Source organism: Thamnophis sirtalis, unplaced genomic scaffold (genome assembly GCF_051295495.1).
Source record: "Thamnophis sirtalis isolate CommonGarterSnake01/CBP01778 unplaced genomic scaffold, rThaSir2_p1.2 scaffold_1, whole genome shotgun sequence".
Classification (NCBI taxonomy): Eukaryota; Metazoa; Chordata; class Lepidosauria; order Squamata; family Natricidae; genus Thamnophis; species Thamnophis sirtalis.
Window position 1 is genome coordinate 52,077,388 of NW_028261381.1, and position 23,527 is coordinate 52,100,914.

General features: G+C 42.0%; 1 protein-coding gene across 33 annotated transcripts in view; it reads left to right on the forward strand.

Annotated features, from left to right (window-relative positions):
- Positions 1-1,611: 1,611 nt before the first annotated feature.
- Positions 1,612-23,527, forward strand: part of CLASP1 (cytoplasmic linker associated protein 1) — a 258,994-nt gene continuing 237,078 nt past the window's right edge. For 9 of the 33 annotated variants that reach the window (XM_087711922.1, XM_087711905.1, XM_087711929.1 and 6 more), the window contains exon 1: positions 2,157-2,364. The gene's annotated coding sequence lies outside the window, so the exon portion shown is untranslated. Of the gene's footprint in view, positions 2,029-2,154; positions 2,365-23,527 lie in introns of those variants that run through there. The other 24 variants (XM_087711872.1, XM_087711901.1, XM_087711910.1 and 21 more) reach the window with 6 other exon arrangements.

Below are 23,527 nucleotides of genomic sequence, written 5' to 3' on the forward strand. Positions count from 1 at the left end.
TTGCCTTCTCCTGCTTTCTAGGCCATCACCCAGAGGTGGTATTCAGCCAGTTCGCACCGATTCACCTGAACCGGTGGCAGAAATTTTGCCCTGTTCGGTGAACTGGTAGTGATGGCCGACTGGCCACACCCCTGAACTGATCCCTGTCGCTGGTTTCTCACCCCGCCCGCCCGGTCGCCGCTCACTCACCCCAATGCTTTGCATACTGGCTTGCAAGGCAACGGGATGTGCATGCGCGAAGAAAATGGCGACAGCAGCAGCTTTTTCGCCATCCGGAGGACTTTTCTGTCGCCTCTGCCAGCCGTTGCCTTTTTAACAGCTGGTTTGCAAAGCAGCTCTCAAAGAGGCAGAGGCTGGGAGGCCTACCTTTTCCTGAGGGCATGGATTGGTGAGGGGAGGCATGTGACAGTGGGCTTGAGTGACGTCAGGTTGGCCATGCCCTCAGTCACATGGCTCCCCCCACCTAGCCACACCCACCGAATCCCGCCACTGCCATCACCTGAACCACTATACCAAACTGGCTCTCTGAAGGGAGTTGGAATTCAACAGCTTTTGGAAGGTCATGCATTTTCCCTTCTTGATAGGTCAGATTCTCTTGTTCCTTTTGTTATAATCTAGTAATAAAATCCCATGACCCAAAAGTTTTTGCCTGATGGGAAAGCTAATTAATGTTAATCAAGAAAGTTACATGAACATTACAGAATTATATAATGTGGCAAGTCTGATTTTAGTCATTTGAAGGAACCTTCTTGGCATAAAAATAGATTCTAAATAGAAGTATGTGTGTCATGTAAGAGTCTGGATAGTTCATAAGGGATTGGAAATCATGTTTTTTTTTCTCCTTTTCAAACTTAATGTTTCTATAATTTCATATTTTCCTAATCTAAAATTTCCACAAACAGTATAACCTTAATGCAACTTACATTCTTTTTTGTAGTAGCAGAATTATTTGAATTATCAATCTTTCTGCTGCATCTAGCCGGTTTCTTTTTAAAAGACATTTCTCTTTAATGATTTTATTTCTTATCCAACCTAGAACTAAGGAGAATTTTTTCTGACAGTAAGAACAATTAATCAGTGGAACAGCTTGCCTCTGGAATTTGTGGGTGCTCCAGCACAGGTTTTTAAGAAGATATTGGACAATCATTCGTCTGAAATGCAATAGGGGTTTCTTGCTTAATCAGGAGGGTTGGACTAGAAGACCTCTAAGGTTCCTTCCAACTCTTGTTAACTCTATTCTGGTGTGCATTCCAAGATACCCTTGTGATTATGGAATTTATGGATGGGCAGAAAAAAAAGGAGCTGCATGCTACAACTCTCTTAATTTCTCGAGTATTTTTCAGGCAGTGTGGGTAAAATGGGTGACTCTGACGTTAAAAACAAGCCTTGGCCAGAAATCAAATTTCAAACCATTAGGCGGTTTATAAAATGAACGTACGATAATCTCAAATACGGACGACGATAAACGCACCCCGCCCCCTTGGTGCTTTTTTTTCACAACTTTTAACCCCGGAAGGAAAACTCCAACCACGCTCATTTGCTAAGTATCCTTCCGCCTTCACGCAAACATGCCTCCCCCTACTCTGCCCGCCTAAGTGTACTAATGAAGGTATGCAGCAGCCCGTTGCGCCTATACACCATTACGGCTCACGCCTCACGGACGCATGCGCACTCCGCGCGCTGAGATCATCGCTCCGGCCGTCCTTCAGGATTTCCCCCCTCCCTTATCGTTCTGATCGGATTCCGTCACCGTAGATAGGTTCGCTCGTTTTCCTTCCGTAAAAACTCTTTGACGTCGGGAATTCGGGGCTAGGAAATCTCCACGGAGAAAAAAAAAGCTCACGCGACCCTTGGGAAGCGGGGAAAATCGGAAAAAAACCCGCCCCTCTGCTGCCACCTAACGCTCGCCGGGAGACTTGCAACCGAGCCCTAGCCCGCGAGGGGCGAGCGCACTAAGCGAAGCCAGACCAGCACATGCGTGATGATCATTAGAAGCGCCAGGACTACGAAGCGCATGCTCACTTGAAGGTTGGTATTATTTGGGGGGGGGGGCACCCTGGTCCTATTGCGCATGCCCGCCACCGGTCCGGTCCGTCTCTCCAGCCAAACGCGAAGTGCGCCTGCGTAGCAGCGCTTCCATTCTTACCAAGCCCAAGCTGCAGTTTTCTCGGCAACTAACAGGGGCGGAGAAAAGCATCAACCATGCATTGCGGTGGCAGTAGCAGCAGCGGCGGCGGCGGGAGCAGCGCGGATTAAACACGTCTGTTGCTCCCGGTTCCGTCTGAATGTCTCTTCCAGGACGTGCTGGGCTCCAGATACCTTTGCACCCACCTCCAGTGTTAGCGCCGCCGCCACCACAGCCAGGTAGTCGACCGTCTTTCCCTCCCTTCCCGGCGCTTGCACTGTCATGTTGCATGGACTTTCTGCATGGGTGGGTGGAGGACTTGGGGGAGGGGGAATCGGCGGACGGTGGGGATGGGGGGGGGGTGGAGATCGAGGAGATGTGCATTGTTTGGATGTGAGTGTGTGCAAGGCTGGCGGGGCTGATGAAGCAGGGAGGAGGGGAGATCTGGTTTAGCTGAATACGGTGGAGCCAGGCAGGCAAGAAGTGCGGGCGATCGTCGCCTCTTGTCTCGCCGGCCTCCCTTCGTCTGGCGAAGGTCACCGTTTGGTACTTATTTTTTTATTTTGCTTCAGATGCGGGAGAGGGGAGAGAGATCGGAAGCGCTTGCAAGCACACACACACACACACACACACACACACACACACAAACAGAAAAATCACACACACACAATGGGCGGGCAGGGGCAGAAAAAAAAAACTCCTTTCAGAAAATGATCTGGGTAGGTGGGGGGATTTTCCTGCCGATCCTCCTTTCCTGGGGGGAATGATTTAAATGCGAGAACAAAGCCAAACCCCGTTCAGTCTCACTGCATATCTCCAGGCCGGCGGAAAGTGGGTTGGGTGACTGTTCCTTTCTCCTTTTTCTGTATATGTGTTTTTCCGTCCTCGATCTACATTGAGAGAGAGTGTGTGTTGCCGGAAAAGTGCAGCTTTTTGTTTTATCTCCGCCACTCCCTATTATAAATGTCTTTATATCGGAGATTCTGACGCTACGGCCATAATACAACTATATAAATTGTATTATTTCATTCTTCCTACCGGATCTCTTAAGTGATTTTCTTTCTTTCTTTCTTTTGGACATTCCGGGTTTTGATGTCCGTTTCCCTAACTCTAAAAGATGTTGTCGCGTTTCTGTAACATTTTCTTTAAAATGACCTCTTTTTGTGCATCTGTGTGTACACACTTAACCCGGATTTGTTATCTGGGTACAAAATGAAGCTGTGTGTGTGTGTGTGTGTGTATATGTGTGTGTGTGTGTGTGTGTGTGTGTGTGTGTATATATATAGTATTTCTTGGGCATTATTTCACTACACTTGGGTCTCAGAAGTTTAAATGATGTGAGGTTAGGAATAGTGCTTAAATATACTGAGATGCTGGAGGGAAACAATTTGTAAAGAATTTAGTTTGTGTTTGCCTAAATAATTTACTGATTGTTGGATTTGCACCATTTCTCTTAAACGTCAGTGGTATTATTTCATCTGCCCTTTCCAGATGATGAATTTATTTCGTAGTAAATGTCTCAAGTGCTATAGTTGATTATATGCCATCAAATCAGTGTTGATTTTTAGAGAACACACAGATAGATGATCTGTTCCCAACTGGGCCCTTCAAGTCTTCCAATACTTATCATTGCAATCAAGTTGATCCATTTTTTTGGTTGTCATTCTCATCTCTTTCCTTCTACCTTTCTCAGCATTCCAGATTTGTCAAAAGAGGCAGGTCTCCTCTCATCGAAAATACAATAATTTGAGTCTGATGCTTTGTGTCTTAAGTGAGATTTTTTTCTCTTGACCTGTTTGCTCTCTTGGCTATCCATGGTATTCTCTGGAATCTTCTCCAGTAGAGTTTGACAGCATCAACATTCTTTCCATCCTGCATCTTCAGAGTTGAACTTCTGCTTCCATAGAGTGTGACATGGAAAACCAATGCCTGCTCAATCCTAACCTTTGTAAATATATACACATTATGGCATCTGAATATCTTTCCATTGCTACCCTAACAAGTGCCAGTTTGCAGAGTATTTCTTGATTATTGGTTCCATTATTGTTTGTACATCCTCATAAAAGAAGTTAAGATCTCTGTAGGATCACTTTCAGTTTTAAGGGTGATTGGACTATCTGTGGTCATTAGCTTGGTCTTTAGAGTCCCATTCTTTTCATTGTGGCTTTGGCTTTTCTTACTATAATATTTTCATTTGTCAAAATAGCATTATTGCCATAACATAGCTTATTGATTTTTCTTCCTCCATTTTAAAAACATGCTCATCTTTAAATCCAGCCCCCTTCAATATATACTTAGCATACAGATTAAATCAATAGAGAGAATACATCCTCTGCTGATCTGGAACCACTCTGTTTTGCTATTTTCCATCTGGACCATGGCTTCCTGTCTTGTGTATAAATTTTGCAAAAAGACAAATGAAATTGTTTTGGGATTATTATTTTCTTAAGAACATTCTAAAATCCTTGTTGATATCTCTTGCTCTTCAGCCTTTTCTACAACCAGTTCAAACATCTGGCATGTATGTCTGTAAAACCTGCATCAGATATTCCTAAGTACTATTTTCCTAGTGTGTGAAATTAAGGATATCATACCATAGTTTTCACATTGTTTTGAATTTCTTTGATATTGTATGTAGATTGACGTCTTCCAATCATTCGTTACTGTGCAGTTCTCCAGATTTGCTGACATAATTAGGTTAGAATATTTATTGATTCTTTTGTTGCTTGCCATTTTTCTGTACGTTCCAATTTCTGTAAACTTTCAATTTGGTAATAACCTTCTGGTATTACAATTCTTATGTTTCTTATTTTTTAAATAATTGTATTTCTTAGAGAAATTTTCTACTATTTTACAGTCTTTTGGAACTTGTGTGTACTATATAGAATTTTAGTAGTCTCCTTCCATCTTTGTTTAGTCTTTGAATCAGTTCACTGATATCTTTTATGACATCAGTTCAAGGTTGACACCTCTTCCTCAATTCAAAAAAACTTTCCTTGTTTTTTTGGTTTCTGTTATCATCTTTGAGGTTTTTACAGAAGTCATTGTAATATTGCTTCTTGTCTCTTCTGTCAACTCCCTGTTATTGTTTCAAATTCCTTTCTGAGGTCTTCTTGGCTTTGGTTTTTCCTCTCTTGGTAATTTCTAGTTTTTGTTTCTTTTAATGGTGCCTTGGTTTTTGGGAGTCTAGATTCACAGTTAATCTGAGCTACTATGTTGGTCTCATTCCATAGTTTCTCTGATTCTCTATATATTAAATTCAGGACTTCGTAGCAATTGCTGATGTTCTCCTTGACAATGGTGCATATATGCTCAAGATCATATGATGGAAACTCATTGGTTTCCTTTTTTAACCTGGAACATGCACAGGAACAGTTTGTGATCTGTTCCGCAGTCATCACCTGACCATGTTTCTGACCCTCTAATTGAGCTCTTCTACCTTGTTGTATCAAAAATATAAGCAACTTGATTTCTGTGTACTCTGGTGATAACTATGTATATAGGCATTTTGATTTTCAGAAGGCTGTGAGCAACAAAGACATCATTGACAGATTGACAGTGATTGATACATTATTCTCATGCTTCACTTCTGTTTCTTAGACCATACAGTCAAACTACATTTTTCTTAATATTTTCAATTTTGAAATCTCAGCTTGCAACTATAGCCAATACATCTTGCTTGCATGTTCTCTCTATTTCAGATTGAACTTTCTTCTGCATCAGTGGTTGGAACATAAATTTGGATAGCCATTATACAGAAAAGTTGCCCATGAATCTAATTGATATTATTCAATCACTGATTGCATTGTCTTTGTCATCCCCCCCACTATGAAAGCAACATATTCATTGTTTTTTCACATCATCAGTATTAAACAGTATGGTTTTCTGATTAAAATTGTCCCATTCCAGCATTTCAATTCATCAATGCTTATGATATCAATGTTTAATTAAATATATAATATTTCACTATGTTGGGCTTTGCCCTGTTCATGCTTCTTATATACCATGTTCCCACTACATTTGTGTTTTTGCAGCTTCAGGTTTTCTTTCCCTGCATAGCAGTACCAGCAACTAGATATTCCAAGGATTTAATCCAGCCACATCATAAACATTGATGCTATGAAAGATCTTCAGCTCTATAGCATATTGATGGGCATCCAACCGGAGGGGCTAGCACTATACCATCAATCATTGTATCTTGCCTATAGTTTTCTTGATAAAACTTAGGAGTGCCTCCTTCTCCTGTGTAGTATAAAATGATACATTTGCTCTTGTTTTCCCCTCATCCTTCCCAGGAACAATAGTCTGCAATGATGAGGCAGCATAATCTGCAGTTGGGCAATTATAACACATCTCTGCATCAACAATTTTCAAGTAGTAGCTGTACATGAGGGATCTCTGATGATCTCTTATGTCTTCCAAGTATTTGTATTGTAACTCTCACATTCCTTTATCACTGAATATGTGGTCTGGTCTTCTGGGGATTCTAGTCTAAAAATCTGAAGGCATAAGATATCATAGTATCTAGCATGTCACTTTTTGAAATTTCTTACTTTTCATGTCTTCTTAAACCACATTATCTCAAAATGATGAAATTCATTATTTGTATGTTTCTTCAACAGCATTTATGTGAAGATGAAATTCATATCTTAGCTATCTTTCAAGACCAGAGCCTTCTAAATCATAAAAATCTAGTAAATTATAGCAAGAATGTATTTGAAAATAAATAATAAATTAAAATCAGCTATACATGTAACTTTGTCAGTAGTACATGACAAAAGTTATTTTATATGTTGTAGACATGTTTGAAGATTTATTTTTCTCATCAAAAAAGAGAGACATACCGTATTTTTTGGAGTATAAGACACACCTTTTCCCCTCAAAAAATAGGGTGAAAATCTGGGTGTGTCTTATACACTGAATACAGCATTTTTGGCCTACTGAAATCCTGCCCCCTTTGCAAAAATGGACGTGCAGACGGTTTGGGAGACTTGCAAAGTGCTCCTGAGGGCTGGGGAGGTCCTTTTTTCTCGTTTTTGCCCTGTCAGCCCCCAGGAGAACTCTACAAGCTTCCCAAAGCCTCTGCATGCCCTTTCTTTTTTGTGTTCAAAAAACGGCTCATTTTTGCCCCCCCTCCCAGTCCCCAGGATCACTCTTAAGAGCCTCCCAAAGCTCTGCATGCCCTTTTTTGTTGTTGCAAAAAACAAAGCATGCAAAGGGTTTGGGAGGACTGCAGAGTGCAAAAACTTTTTTAAAAAATTACCTCTTCAAAATTATGCTGCGTCTTATAGTCCGAAAAATATGGTAAGTCCTGCTGCCATATGTTTTTGAAAACCTTTTTTAAGTGATTGAATGATTGCTTCTTGGAAAAATGCTTTGATTTATTATTGAAATAATAGATGATGACACATACTTCAATTTAAATGAATGTTTTGATTTTTTAATACAATAATCACTTCATTATTTTTATCCTATATAGATATTCTACCTTTATGTTTTAGAAATATAAGCATGGACTGGATCCATACTTTAAATATGTATATTTAAAAGTGTTGCCTGATTAGCCATGACTAAATTAATGTTGATTGTAATAACCTACTGAATACAAGAGTGTCTGAATCTATTTTACAGTTTCCCCTCAGTAAGCCTTTCTCTGAATTCTAGAAGAAATCTATAGTTCTTCCTGCTTAAGATGGATCATCAATAGGATTGAGTTATGATTCTGTATTGTACTTTCACTTTTGCTAGTTTCATTCACATTGTTCCTGATAGTTGCTAGGCTCTGCAAAGAATAGAGATAAGGCATGTGTGGAAGGGTTTGTACCTTGATAGTGGAGGCTAAATTTTAAGACATAAAATATATAGTGCTGCTGGGAAGATGTCCTTTTGAAATTTAGGAAACAGGCTGTCATGTGTTTTGATTTTTGAGTGAAATGGATTAACTGTTTGATATGGCATAGTAGCTTCAATTCTGTATTTGGTTTTGTTGTTGTTGTTAGTTGCAAAGTAGTGTCCGACCCATCATGGACAACGTTCCTCCAGGCCTTTCTGTCCTCTACTATCCTCTGGAGTCCATTTAAGCTCATGGCTACTGCTTCAGTGACTCCATCCAGCCACCTCATTCTCTGTCATTCCATTCTTCTTTTGCTCTCAATCTTTCCCAGCATTAGGCTCTTCTCCAATGAGTCCTTCCTTCTCATTAGGTGGCCAAAGTCTTTTGAGTTTCATCTTCAGGATCTGGCTTTCTAACGAGCAGTCAGGGTTGATCTCCTCTAGGACTGACCGATTTGATCGTCTTGCAGTCCAAGTGACTCGCAGGAGTCTTCTCCAGCACCATAGTTCAAAGGGCTCAGTTCTTTGGCACTCAGCCTTCCTTATGGTCCAACTTTCACAGCCATACATTGCAACTGGAAAAACCATAGCCTTGACTATACACACTTTTGTTGGCAGGGTGATGCCTCTGCTTTTGCTATTTGGTTTAGAGAATGCTAAACAGAAAATATATATTTCACTGTCATTGAATCCATTTAGATAAATGCATTTTTAAAGATGTCATTCCTGAACACAATCCTCACTGGAAATGTTGCACTTAATGCCCCATCTCCCTCTTTACCAAGGTATAACAGATTAGGAAATGAAGGTTCAGTTGTTATGCAAAGTGTTACAGTGTTTTACAGGTACATATTAAAATGTATGTGTGTAGATTTTTGTTTTCTTTTTAGTTTTGTTAGTGATATAAATCACCTGAGTAAATAAAAATCAGTCTCGGGGAGTAGAATTGTGTAACTGTTCCATAAAGATTATTTGGTCTTCAGTCAGCAATGGTTAATTTCATTAATGATTGTCTGGAAAAAATTACATTTGAATTGTTTCCATAAGTGATTTAGCAAAACAACAACAAAAATACCTCCATTGATTTAGAGCATGCATGTTCTCGTGTGCACTGCTTGGAGACTCCATGCATGGCTTATAACTTCTGCCTATTAGATCTGAGACTGAGTTGAAATGTTTGGACACGCCTCCTTGGCTTGACTGGATCTCAGTTCTTAACTCAGTCTTAGCCCAACGAGATGTATTTCAACTCTTCTCCAGGATTAATAGACATCAGTTAGAACGTTCTGTTTTGGAGTCTTCAATCAGTCTGATTAAATTATCACCACCAGTTGAACCAAAGTTTTTATGTGCAATTACAGGGAAATTCTCAGGAAACTGATCAGTGACTGTGTATAACTTGCTTGCCTTGATATTGTGACAGAGGAGCATCTTGAGATCTAAATGGCAAGGACGCTTAATTATACAATGGAAAATAACAGTGATGAAACACATTGGCACAACACAACTACAGTAACTCAGTCTATCACCATTCTCAAGGACCATGGACTTACCCAGTGACAGGCAACTGATGAAATCTGAATCTGTTCTTGTTAAATACAGAGTAATTGTCCAAAGTAGCATTCCAGCTTCCTTTTGATTTGACAACTTCTCTCATTTCAAAATTCAGACAATATTAAAATGCATGGCAGCTTGATCAGGTTTGGAGCAAATAGAGGATCATTCAGGGTCAGAGGCAATGGGAATATTCATTGGGTAGAGGTGAAAACTGAAAATATATCATAAAAATCAAATGCCTGCAGCAGTCAGTGGCTGCTCTAGATTATCTCTAAGTCTCTGTTTTCAGAGGCTGGAAAGAAATGTTAACCTCAGGTTAACCCAATTTTTTAAAGCTTTGATACTTTGGATTTTTGGTGAAAGCATGATCTGACCCAGAAAGGAACAAGTGATTAGGTTTATATAACCCAAGAGGTATTTAACTAACTTAAAAAAAAATGATTGTAGCTGTACTGTGAACTTTATTATCCTTAATTTCCCAAAGATTCCTGATTCTGTTATACTTTTTCCTTGCTATTTCTTATGCCAGGAACTGGGTTGTGGAACATTTTAATGCAACCATTTACTTTTAGGTATGTCCTTAGAATGCTAGAGATTACATCTTCCATTATCTGCTCAGCTGAGAAGGATTGGTTTTTTTTTCCAAACTGGGAAAAGTGTCCTTTCTCATCATGTTTCAAAATGGGCCCACTGGAAGACTCATGCCTTATTCTGAAAGGTATCCTCCCCCCCTCCCCCAAGTTGCTGTGTACATCCTGTGAATCATATCTGTAATGTTATGACTGTTTATGAGCTGCAGCACCCAAATGCCACCGAAAACTCACTACTTTTCAATAGTCAAATATCCCAGCATTTGGGATATTTTGATTTTGCTGTGGGGCCCTAGGATGCTGCAATGTGCGGTTAGGGGACTGCGGGCTTAGAATATTATTTAAGATAAGCACTTGTAATCTGTAAATGATACTTTATAGATTAGCTGCTAAACCCTGGCACAACATGCAAACACTAATCCAGCCATTCTGTGTAGATTAGTAAATTCTTCCAGTTAACGAAATCTTGGTTTGGCATGCTCTGTGAGGTCCCCGTGGAAGTCACTGTCACATGGGATTGCTTTGAGGACCAAACTCCCTAGAATGAAGCATTCTGTAGGAAAGGGATTGTGAGACAGTTCCCAGAAATAAAGGAGATCAGAAAAGATAATCCCTTTTTCTCCTTCAGTGCTACAGGTTCTCATCTCCTACCAAATGGATGAGGCAACTGTAGTTGGCTGTAGACCCCCCCCCCAACCATCATTTATAATTTACTGTAACTAAAAGTGCATGCACTTGGAACAATGATCAGTTGTTCCTCTACTTACCCAAATTTGCTTAATCCCCTTCTTGTTTATTTTGTATGCCTAATCTCCTAGGGAATGAGACTAATGTAATAGTGATTTTAAGGGCCATATGCAAATCCTAGACAGTACCCTATAGCTATGTATGTACATAGTCAATGGAAAAGTAAAGATAGCTAATAATTGATTGAAAATATAATGAGCGGCTGCTAGGATATTTTTCTACAAATATTTGATAGTCCCCTCCCCCCACCCCCTTGCTATTCTGTGCTTCCGCAGTAAGAATTGGTTTCGGTTCAAAAGCTTGATGGTCCCCAGGAATCCAGAGATTAGTAAGAGAAATAGCATGGAATGATTGCGTGCATCGTCTAAAGAGGATGCCGTTATATTGGGTATATCTATGAAGAGTCTGGAACAATCCTGCACTCCACTGACACTCCTAAAATGAGGTTTACAACAGGAGAACTTTTATACATGCAACTTTAGGTGCATTGATTTTTCACATGAGCCATGTCCTTGTATTATTAAAGTCTTGGTTGATGTGGAATTTTGTGCCTATATAGCTGTATATGCAAAGACTTCTCTACTGACATAAATGATGTCATTTATGTGATTTTAGCAATAGAATGGATTTACTAGGTCCCTTACATGGCCAATATTTTAGATTTCATTATAATCAGATAGGAGGTAGTATGCTAAACAGTGGGTGAGTTTTCCTTGGGCTGTGGTGAGTAGCCAGAATACCACTTGGAATAGATAATTTCTATATGAGCTGTAGCAATCTGAGATACTGATCTTTGAATTTGAAAGGCTATTTCAGTTTCCAATGTTGGAGGTGACAATCAGGATAAAAAAAGAAATATATGTAAAACGAAGGTAGTTAACTTAAACCAGCCTTTCCCAATTTGTTGGCTGTTATATATGGTGCCACTACAATTTTTAGGATTATCTGCTCAAATGCACAGACCTCTCTCCACCCCCAATCTAAATGATTGCAGTTAATTAGCTTTTTAAGCTGTAGTTTGTGATTATTTCCCATTATTGTATTTTGGGAAGTTAGAAATGTTGTAATGTTAATGAAATTAAAATTGTCTGGCAAAATAGTACCCTTGAAAGCTATTATTTAACTACTTTTATTGAGCCAGACAGGGACGTGGTGGCTCAGTGGCTAAGACACTGAGTTTGTCAATCAGAAGGTCGGCAGTTCAGCGGTTCGAATCCTTGAGCTCCTGTTACTTGTCCCAGCTTCTGCCAACCTAGCAGTTTGAAAGCATGTAAAAATGCAAGTATAAAAATAGGGACCACTTTTGGTGGGAAGGTAACAGTGTTCCGTGCACCTCTGGTGTTTAGTCATGCCGGCCACATGACCACGGAGATGTCTTTGGACAGCGCTGTCTCTTTGGCTTAGAAACGGAGATGAGCACCATCCCCTAGAGCCGGAAGCGACTAGCACACATGTGCGGGGGTAACCTTTACCTTTTGAGCTAGACTGTCTGGGTAGTAAATCAAAAGACTATATTTTTTTCTTAGCAATATTAGCAAAATATCATGAACCTGTCTTGCTGTGTGAAATATATTTTAAATGCTTCTAATTAATAGATTTATACTGTGATTTTTCCTGACAGTTCAAGGCAAAGTACACTTAGAAATCAAACAGTCTCCACATTCCTGCTACTGTGATCCAGATTATTTGGAAAAACAATTAAATTGAGGAAGAAATTTGAAATCGCACCCATTAGTTGTTTTTGAATATGCAAGCTAGAAAAATGTAATCTTATTTGTAATAAGTAGCTGTGTTAACATAAACAAGGCAACATTGAAAAAAGATAATATGCCCATTCTTATTTAAAATATAATTGTTTTTATCTTTTGCTTTTGATATTCAAGAAAACCTAAATGTTGAGTTTGTTTTCAGTATTTTTTCCCCTTTTGCTGTGTTTCTGATATGTCATCTCAATAATTTGACATTAAAATCATTTGTGCCCTCTATTTTTAGTATCCTAATTCTGTTCCACTTTCATTTAGTAAATGTAATATAGCCATATTTTAGAAAGAAATAGAATGATCATGGGGGATGAATTAGTGGAATGCTGGAAATATATGGTATGCCCTAAAGGTTTATTTATGTATATATCTGTAGATTACTTCGGGTCAATCAATTCTAAGCAATGTAAAGGAGTACATTTTGAAAATTTACTGAAACATAATTAGCTGTCAAAGTTGTAATTTGAAATCTGTGACAGTAATACTCAAGAACATGATTAGAACTGGATTAGCATTTTACATGTTTTAGCTTTCCTTAGATATCAATCAACCCAGACTTTCCCCCCATAAAAGACACATTCTTTTAGTTAGACATAATGGTAAACCTACACAAGGTAATTTCGTTATATTTCTCCTTTTCACCACTTTTGGGAAAAGATCTGAATTATTCACCTAATTTTAAAAGGCTGGAACTTTCCAACATAGGCAACAAGTTTTTTTCATAATCTGTATGCTGAGCTTTTAAAAGTTGCTGCAAGTTTGTACCTGCTTACAGAAATTTAAGATCTATTAAGTTGATTGTCACTTAAATCTGTCTAGACTTGTTTAGGATTGTAGTAGTATTGGTGCAGAACAAACAATAGAGTCTATGTCCACTTATTACTTATTAAGACATTTATCATGATGTGAGGAGGTAGTTATTTACCTTTTCATTTTTAAGCAGACCAGGGAAACATATGAAGTTTAATTTCACCTAATAGAAGATGGCACATGAGGTGTGGGAGGCAGAATCTGTCTTGGTGCAAGTTTATTACCTTCCTAGTGGGGCTAATAAACTTGCACCAAAACAGATTCTGTGAAGCAATCAAATTTATTATCTATAAATTGGACATCCAGCATTTGCAGGTTGGCACTTCTTTTGCATGATGGTAGATCTATTACTTTAAAAATGGCATCTACAAAGACTATGATTTTCTCTTTGTTTGAGGTGCCTCTGACTTTTCCTCAAGAAGCTTAGAATGGCGTACAAGCACTCCTTGCGTCATTTCCCCCCATGCCAATAACTACATGATATATGTTGTTTGATTAGATATACGCCGCTGAGTGTGTATGACCGGGATTATTTACGTATTTATTTTTTAAAACCTTTATATAGTTGCCCAATGCCTAACCAACTCTGGGCGGCTCCCAATCAAAAGTTAAAACAACATATAAAATCATATTAAAACCATAAAGCTAAACAGATTAAAATATTAAAAACAACAAAGACCTGGCGCCAAATCAAACTTCTAGAATGTGCAATTATCCGATCTTATCCTAGTGCTTGTGGGAAAAGCCAGTCTTTAAAGCTTTACAGAAGGCTATAGTAGGATGGAGGCCGGCCAAACTTTAGGAGGCAGAGTGTTTCCAAAGGTTAGGGGCTGGCATGGAAAAGGCACCCTTTCCAGTTCACATCAGATGGCAATATTTAGGGAAGGGACAAGGAGCATACCCACCTTATCCAGGGTTGGGATTTGACCGGTTCAACGATCAACTGGGAGTGAACCGGTTCTCTCTGACAATCAGATGGGCCCACCTGCCCACAGCTGACTTGCGCAGCAGAGTGGATTGCAGTGCCTCAGCTGTGTTACTCTCCTGAAGAAACAAGGAAGTGAAGATTTCTTTAATCTGTGCACGGATACACAGCATGCGTCAGGCGCATGCATGCGCGATCACCAATCCGGTTGATAAACTGGCAGAAATCCGCCACTGACCTTATCTAACATAGTAGGACAAGTATATATCTTTAAGGAAAGGCAGTCCCATACATAATCCACACTGTGCCATGTAGGGGTTTAAAAATGATGACTAGCAACTTGAATTAAACTCAAAAAGAAACTGGAAGCCTGTAGGAGTAGGAGTGGCAGAACCTGGAGGCGGAGTTAAAAAAGGAATCGGCTTAGAATCCCTACAGAGCTATGAGAAAAGGCAGCCTCCCTTGAATTCTAGTGACCCTTCTCTAACTCCATGCAAGTGCTGATCATCAGTTGCGAAGATTCATGTGCATAAGCATGATTAGGAATAAATCAGTTTATTCATGCGTGGATCTGATCTTTCGCACTGACAAAACCAGTGCAGTTCATGCAATAAAGGTGGTACATGGGAAAACCTAGAGGTCCCCATTACTGTGTGCCCTTCTGCGTTCTGGACCAATTGGAAGTTTCTGGGTGATCTTCAACCCTCATATAGAGTGCAGTGCTATATCCAAATGGAACGTGACGAAGGCATGAGTGCATAGTTGAAGGTAAACTTTAGACCTGTTCTAGCACCATAACCACTCTTTTCAATGTGCTTTCACATTACTGCTGTGTTGAAATTCTATACAATTTGTATTAGCAGGAAACAATATTGGCATAATGCTTTGCTATCCCTATTTCTGATCCCTCACCTGCTTATATTATGTCTATTCTGGAAGGCTGCCAAATGATGGTGTTCCGATCAGGAAGCATGCCACTCATTACAGGCAAGATGGATTAGTTTCCCCTCCTTGCTTTACTGAGATTCCCTTTCATCATGTCACTGGCCAGCCAGGAATACTTCCTGCAGTAACAGCACCTTAGCAAAAATGTGTTGAGATTAATGAAATTTAATTATTCTGATTGTGCTTATCTAGACTGCTTTGCACGCTGCTCTTCTGCCTCCAATTCTGTGATATCACAAATTGAATAAAAGTGTAAGCAAGAAACATACAGGAATAATGAAAGAAGTTGAGTCCTTAGTAATGGTACAGAGCAGTACAATTTGAATTAGGCCCTCCCCTCCTCTTCCTGTTTACCTGCCCCTGTGAATGCCAGCCTCTTTTGCATGCATGCATGCATGCAAGCAAGCAGACACATACACATGTGTGATCAACGAATACCAGCCTCAGTATTTCTCTGTGTGATGTTGGTTTTGTGATTTCACAATTCCACTAGCTCAACTCTGCAGAGTGCTGCTTCCCTTTTCCATCCCAGCATAATACAGTACTAGGAACCTCTTTATTGGAGTGGTGGAAAACCTGGAGAGAAACTGGCTTGTCAAAGAAATGGTAATATACTTGATAGCTAATCTATATATACTGTATATAAAAGCAAAAGATCACTCATGCATCATTATGAAATCTCCAGAACCGTAAAGCCTACAGACTTGAAATTTCATGTTCCCCTTGGCTTCTATGTGCTCGCTGAGAAACGTCAATGACCATCAGATCATTAGTATTTTTTATATTATTATAAACACACCCTGATGCTAAGGAGTTAGACATTCTACTCTCCCTCCCCACCTGAAAAGAACTCTGTTCAAACAGCCGCGTGGGCGTGTCCAGGGTGTGACTTACCTGGCCTGTGGGCTGGAAGTTTAGACATTCTACTCCCCCCTCCCCGTCTGAAAAACGCTCTGATGTTAAGCAGGTAGACTGAGGGAGAAAAGGGGATAAGATAGGAGAGGCCTCTGTGGGGCAAACATGAGGGAGAGAAGGGGATAGGAGAGGATCAATGGGGCTAGCCTGAGGGAGAGAAGGGGGAGAGGAGAGGCTTCTATGGGGCTAGCCTGAGGGAGAGAAGGGGGAGAGGAGAGGCTTCTATGGGGCAAACCTGAAGGAGAAAAGGGGAGAGGAGAGGCGGATTGTAACTACTCATTAATTTTCAAGCTGTGTTGATTTATCAAGCACGGGTATCCAGCTAATGCTGATATAAATCTCCTTTGATCAGGTCGAAGTGATTGGTTGTTGAGCAGAGCAAAGATCTGTTAGCAAATGGGAGTTGCTTCTGCACTTCTGAGGATTTCCTCTGCTGGTTCATCTTTACAAAAAATGTAATTGTTTGGGTAAGGTGACCAGATTTTCAGATTGGTAAAGAGGGACACCATTGACCGGGGGTGGGGGCTTGATTAAAAATTTTATATTTTGTCAAAAGGTCACAAAAGACGATTACATGACCCCAGGACACTGAAAGCATCATAAATATGAATCTGTTGCCAAACATCAAAATTTTGATCGCGTGACCATGAGGATGCTGCAACGGTTGCTAAGTGTGAAAAATGGTTGCTAAGTGTGAAAAATGGTCATCAGTCACTTTTTTCAATGCCATTGTAACTTTGGTCACTAAATGAACTGTTTGAAAGCTAAGGCTAGCTTGCATTATAATGCCTTAAGCTAGCTTACATTTTCCAAAGAGAAAAGCTAAACTCCTAAACACACAAGGAATTTGTCTTTGGTGAATATGCTCTCAGTGTACATAAAGAAAAATAAAATAGAATACATTCATCAAGAATCATAAGCTACAACACTTAGTGATAGTCACTAAAGCCTGGAGGATTGTTCCCTCTGTGCTTCTTTAAAACAGTATATGTTAGAATAGAATAACAGAGTTGGAAGGCACCTTGGAGATCTTCTAGCCTAACCCCCTCCTTAGGAAGGAAACCCTACCACCATTTCAGAAAAACGGTTATCCAACATCTTTTTAAAAACTTACAGTGTTAGAACATTCACAACTTTTCTCCTTGATTAGTTTCCACCCATTGCTTTTTGTTCTACCCTCATGTGCCTTGGAGAATAGTTTGACTCCCTCTTCTTTATGGCAACCCCTGAGATATTGGAACACTGCTATCATGTCTCTCCTAGTCCTTCTTTTCATTAAACTAGACATACCTAGTTCCAGAAACAGTTCCTCATATGTTTTGGCCTCCAGTCCCCTAATCATCTTTGTTGCTCTTCTGACTTGTGACTGTTTTTCTCCTTTATGACTACTGCACCATCCTCATGGCCACATGATCAAAATTTGCTTGGCACCTGGCATGTATTCATGATAGTTGCAGTATCCAGAATTATGCGATCACCATTTGTCACTTTCCCAGCTGGTTTCCAACAAGCAAAGTGACCAGGAAAAGCCAAACTTGCTTAATGACTGCATGGTTCACTTAACAATTGCAATGACTCACTTAACAACTGTGGAAAGAAAGGTCATGAAATGAGGAACCATCTTGCTTCGCAATGGAAATTTTAGGGCCAATTGTGGTTGTAAATCGAGGTCTAGCTGTACAGTATATGGAAATAATCCCAGTCCCTTAAAATTGAAGTGTGCTTGCCTTGCATTCTAAACAACAAAATATCCAACCATTTTTTTCTTAAATATTTTAAACAAATGTTGTACAAAATCTCCCAATGCAATAAGCTTAACACTGTATCCTGAAGTGTTGGAATATAAAAACTGTCTCATTCACATAGTATGTGAAAATAGCAATGAATTTAAATGTATGAATTTAAAACTAAGTTTGGAGCTATTGTTTATTAGCCAATTTTGCACTCTACTTTATACAAATGCTTACGTATCAGAAAACACCCATGTTCTCCTAGGCACTGCTTGGAGTGTCCAAGCACGGGTTAACTTCAGCTTGCTGCCCAAGGAACTGAGTTTAAGTTTGATTGTAGCTCCACCTCTTGGTTGCCTCAGAGGCTCAGTTTCAAAAAACTCAGTCGCTCAGGACGTCTTTTCTGGGGCTCCAGTCCTTGTGCAGCAAGCTGGACCCCAATTTATAGCTTACTAGTGATATTGTAGCTTCCTTAGTTTAGGACAGTTAGTTTAGGTTGCAGATAGTGTCTTTTTGCAATTCTGCCTTTCTGTTAACTCCGTCTGCCTCACATCGCGCAGACAGGCTCCCTGGAGGGCTGGCAGCCCAGACATCATGTTGGGCTGCTCCTAAAGTCAGGATCCCACCAGCAGCAACGTTTCAGTGAGTACTGGGGAGGTAGCCAGAGCCCCCCTGAGCCCCTGACAGGAGCGTTAGGCTCCGTGCAAGCCCGACGACGCTCCAGGCGCGCGGCATGAACGTCTGCCATTTTAAAAAGACCGTTTTGGCGTGCTTTCGCTTTCAGGCTCCAGCCTTTTCCGCGCAGCCTGTCTCACCCAGCGGATCGCCGCGGAGGGCCGCCATAAGCCAGGAGCCTCGCGTTGGGTGGCCAAGCAGGCTCTTGCCCTCCTTCTCCTTAAGCGGCTGCGGGGAACCTGGGCCTAATCAGCCTGCCTACCTGCCATCAGCGTGGATCCGCCGGCGCAAGGCTGTCCCTTCCAGCCAGCTCCAGCCTCCCTCTCCTCTCTTCAACCGGCTAGGCCTCAGAGTCCCTCAAAGGCCCAACACGTGGATCAGGTTCTGCCCTACCTCAGGCCTGGTCTACTGCCACTGCTAGAATGGAGAAGCAACTCAGCCCTCACAGCGTGGAAGAGAGGCAAGGGGAAAAGACCGGGCCCACTCCTGCAGCAAATGCAGCAGGCCCAATCCATCGGCCAAGGGAGTTGGGGGGGTTGTTTCCCCAAGGGAGAATCAGCCAAAGGCAGGCATGGCCTCCAAGGCTGAGAAAAAGATGGCGCAGCGCTGCCAGAAGGCCCTGGAAAAACAGTTCCAGAAGGCCCAGGCCGCACAGCGCAAGAATCCTGTGGAGTCCTCCCCAAGTGAGATTGGGGGTGGGTCTCCCAGAGGTGAATCCCAGCGAGGGGAATCTCCCTTAGGCCCAGGCAGTGAGGACTTTGGGTTCTCCCCCAACCTCCATAGGGCATCCTTGGGATCTCCTACCCATTCCATGGCTGTAGACTCCCTGGCAGACTTGGATTCAGGGGCTGAGGAAGAATCCTTAGCTCCCTCAGAATTGGAGCCCCCTCCCCCTCAGGGTCAGGAGTCCATTTTATCTAGGGCCATGGAGGAGGTTGTGGCCCGTGCCATATCCAAAGGCATTTCCGATGGCATGGTACAGTTAGCGGCCAAGTTGCCCTCTGTGGCGCCCAAGCCAGCTGTCAGCCAGGCCAAGGTCCCCAAAGCTCCTGAAGCTAGGGCACTGTCTCCCACCCCAACAGGGCTTAGTGAGGTGTCGGACCTAGAGGAGCCTGAGATAGAGGTCCCGGTTCTATCTGACGATGAGAACCCCTCCCCTGAACAGGCCACAGGCTCAGGGCTGTTTAATCCCACCATGTTTAGGGCCCTTCTTACCAAGGCCCGGGCAGCGGGGCCCCAGATGGGTCTTCCGGCCCCCAAGGCCAAGCCTCCGTCTGACCCAGTCACGGGAGTAACCATAGGCCCTCAGGATTCCGGGGCAGGCCTATTTAAAGATGTGCACCCTTGAATCTGGTTCCAGCCCCTCAATTATTTATACATATCATCCAATGGCAATGGGCCCAGCTGGGGACAATGGCCAACCCAAGTGGGATGGACAGGAAACTGTTCACCATGGAGGCCCCACTGGAGGAGCTCCTAAAGCTTCCCCAAGTGGACGATCCTATCATGTCCCTTACCTCCCCTTCCCTTCCCGCGGAGTTGCTGGAAGGGCTTAAGGCGGAGGACAAGAGGGCGGAGTCCGCAGCCCTTAAGACTCACCAGGCTACCGCCTGGGCCATGCGCGCTTCCACTAGCTCCTCTTATTTTGGCAGGGCAGCCCTCTTCTGGCTCCGCAAATTGCGGACTGGACTTCTGGCAGGGAATTCCAGAACCAAGCAAGACATCACAAAGATTATTGCTGCCGTGGAGTACTCAGCCGATGCATCCCTTGCGGCCACGAAATTTTCCTCCAGTGCTCTGGCCTCGAATGTCACCTCGAGGCATATGCTGTGGCTTCGCCACTGGCAGGCTGACATAAAGGCGAAATGGAAGGTGGCTTCCGCTCCCTTCAAGGGGGGTAAGCTTTCTGGGGAGGCCTTGGATCCATTTCTAACTGAGAACAAAGACAAGCGTAAAGTGCTCCCCCCGGTCACTAAGAAACAGGAACGGAAGGGCCAGCTCTTCCGTAAAAATTCCTTTCGGAATAACTAGCCCTCCACTTCCTCAGGCGGTCCCAGTCGCGCCTATGGTGCCCCTCAGGATCACTCCCAGGATAGGTCCTCGTTTAGGGACAGAGGGAAGCAGCAGGGTTTCCGCAAGCCTTTCTGAGGGGGCTATTCCAACAAGCCCTTTAGAAAATCCAATTGACCGTAACAGGACTCCCCCCATAGGCAGCCGCCTCCAGCTCTATGTCGCCCAGTGGGAGGAAGCCACGGGTTGACCCTGGAGTTCCTGTCCTTTCCCCCGAGAACCTTCCTCCGTTGCCCTGTCCCCAGGTCCGCCCACAAGCTCCAACTCATGAGGGCGGAGATAGAACACCTACTGGAGATAGCAGCCATAGAGGAGGTCCCAAGGGGTCAAGAAGGCAGGGGGTTCTATTCCATCCTCTTCCTGGTCCCCAAGTTATCGGGGGTGGTGAGGGCGATCCTGGACCTCAAGAAGCTGAACAAACGACTTCCGCTGGGAGGGGCTTGCTGATGGGAGCTGGTCGTTACCGCTCCGGAATCCTGGTCGCCTTATCTGTCGGATGAGCAATCCATCAGCCATCTGACAGCTTGTTTACCTTTTTCTTCGGGCCAAGAAGATAAGGTGAGCCATTGTGCCGGGCAACGTACCAACCAACTCACGCAGTTGGTTTCTGGGAGGGGGGGAAGGCCAGCCGAGGGCAGAATTGTCTCCATGTCAGGAATTCCTGCTGCGATTTGCAGTGCAAAGCAAACCCTCCCTCAGAACAAAATTTGATTTACTGAATCCAACACGAGCGGACCCTGCACACGTGAACTTTTAATTGTTTGTATTAATCCTTAGCTTCATTATTACAAGAATTCCTTCTGATAACTTACTTGCTAAAGAGACATTCAAAATGGCACCGAGCAGCTTCGTAACACTGTTCGTGCTTTGAATTTCTACGGAGTTTAAAACTTCAAAGGAAAGGAGTGATTTAATACTAAATTAAATAGTAACAGCTGCACAATCGGCCAGCAGAGACTTATTAATTGGCTGAAGAAGATTAAAACTTGGAATGGCTCCTAAGCAAAACCCTACTCAAAAGGTTCCCCCACCCCGGCTCCAAAAAGTGCTGGCAGCTCGCCCGCCCCTGGCACAAAACTGTAATCATTGCTTCCCCCCCTCCACAGGGGAGCCATTAACTAAAGAATTTTTTCAGAAGGAATTGGGTGAAGCATTTAAAAATCATGCAGTTACGATGGAAACAAAATTTAAGGAAGAGATATCCGTTGCTCATAAAGAACTGTCTGATAAACTTGAGACCCAGGTTCAGAAGATCAGGGATGATATGTTGGGGGTTAATTCATTAACAGAATATGTTTCGGGAATTGAAGACAGATTAGAAGATCTTAATGATGCCAATATTAATTTGGTATCGAAAATGGATGTGGCGCAATAAAAAGTCAAAAATGCTGAAAAAGAAATTATTATGTTACAGTATAGACAAATGGAACTTGCACTAAGAGGTTTGCGTGAAAACAATCAGGAAAACTTGAAACAGATTCATTCAGAAGCTTTCGATAGCCTGATGGGAAGGCCAGGGGGAAATTTTGATTGGCAAATTGATAAGGTTTATTGCACTAACTCCTGGCTGGCGAGGCAGAAGCAGCTTCCACGGGACATTGTGATTTATTTTACTACAAGAGACATGAGGAATATGATATTGCAAGAATCCTATAAAACCAAGCTTCAAATTGGGGGTCAGGAAGTGACTGTTCTGAAAGAGATAGCATCTCAAATGCTAAGATCCAGGAAAGACTATCCCTTTTTAGTCGACAAGCTTAAAAAATCATCAGCTACAGTTCAGATGGGATGCACCAGCTGGCCTAGCACTCATTTTCGAGGGGCAAAGATACCGTCTTAATTCAGTGTGGAAAGCTGGAGATTTTTACCATAATATTTTGAAGGCCGGACATCCCGCCCCACCTGGACCTAGAGAAAGAGAACAAGAAGGACAAGATAGACAGCAAACTACACAATTATCAACAAGGATGGATCATCTCTCTCTCTCAGAAGTACAAGGAGCCATGGAACAAAGACAAAACCGTGTGATTACCAGACGAATGGATCAACAATTAAAAAAAAACAACAATTACAACAAACACCTGTCACCGGCCAAGATGCTACAGTTACCAGCTTAGAAGCAGTGGGAGGAGCCAGACCCAAGCTTAAACTCCAGGAGGTTCAGATGGCTCTAAAAAAGCTTCACGGAGCCAGAGATGACAACTAAGTTTCTAACATGGAACGTCAACGGATTAAAAACTCAGAAAAAAAAGAAAATATATAATTATCTTAAACAGTTCAAGAATGATATAATTTGTTTGCAAGAAACTCATATTAGATCAATTGATCAAAAATATCTGATTAATACAAGATTTGGACAACACTTTATAGCTTCTGCTATGGAGAAGAAAAATGGTAGAGTTATATACTTAAGAAAGGACATGAAAGCTGAATTAATCGAAGCAGATCCCCACGGAAGATATATTGCAATAGACTTGGTATTAGAAGGGAAAAGGACATTGCTACTGGGAATATATGCTCCCAATCAACAACAAGATGGATTTTATAGAAAACTTCATGCCAAATTAGTACAGTGGGATTATAGGTCTTGCATACTATTGGGTGACTGGAACGGTGTTATGGACACTAAGAAAGATAAGAAGGCTTCTCGCCCAAATACTCAAATCCGAGCAAAACTACCTAAGTCCTTTTTCGATATGATGGATGATTTCGAACTGAGAGATATCTGGCGAGAAAGAAATGCAGAAGAATATGATTTTACTTTCTTTTCTGATAGACATCAATCCCTTTCCAGAATTGATTTCATACTAATTACCAATGACTTGCTTTCTAGGTGAAGAAGACAA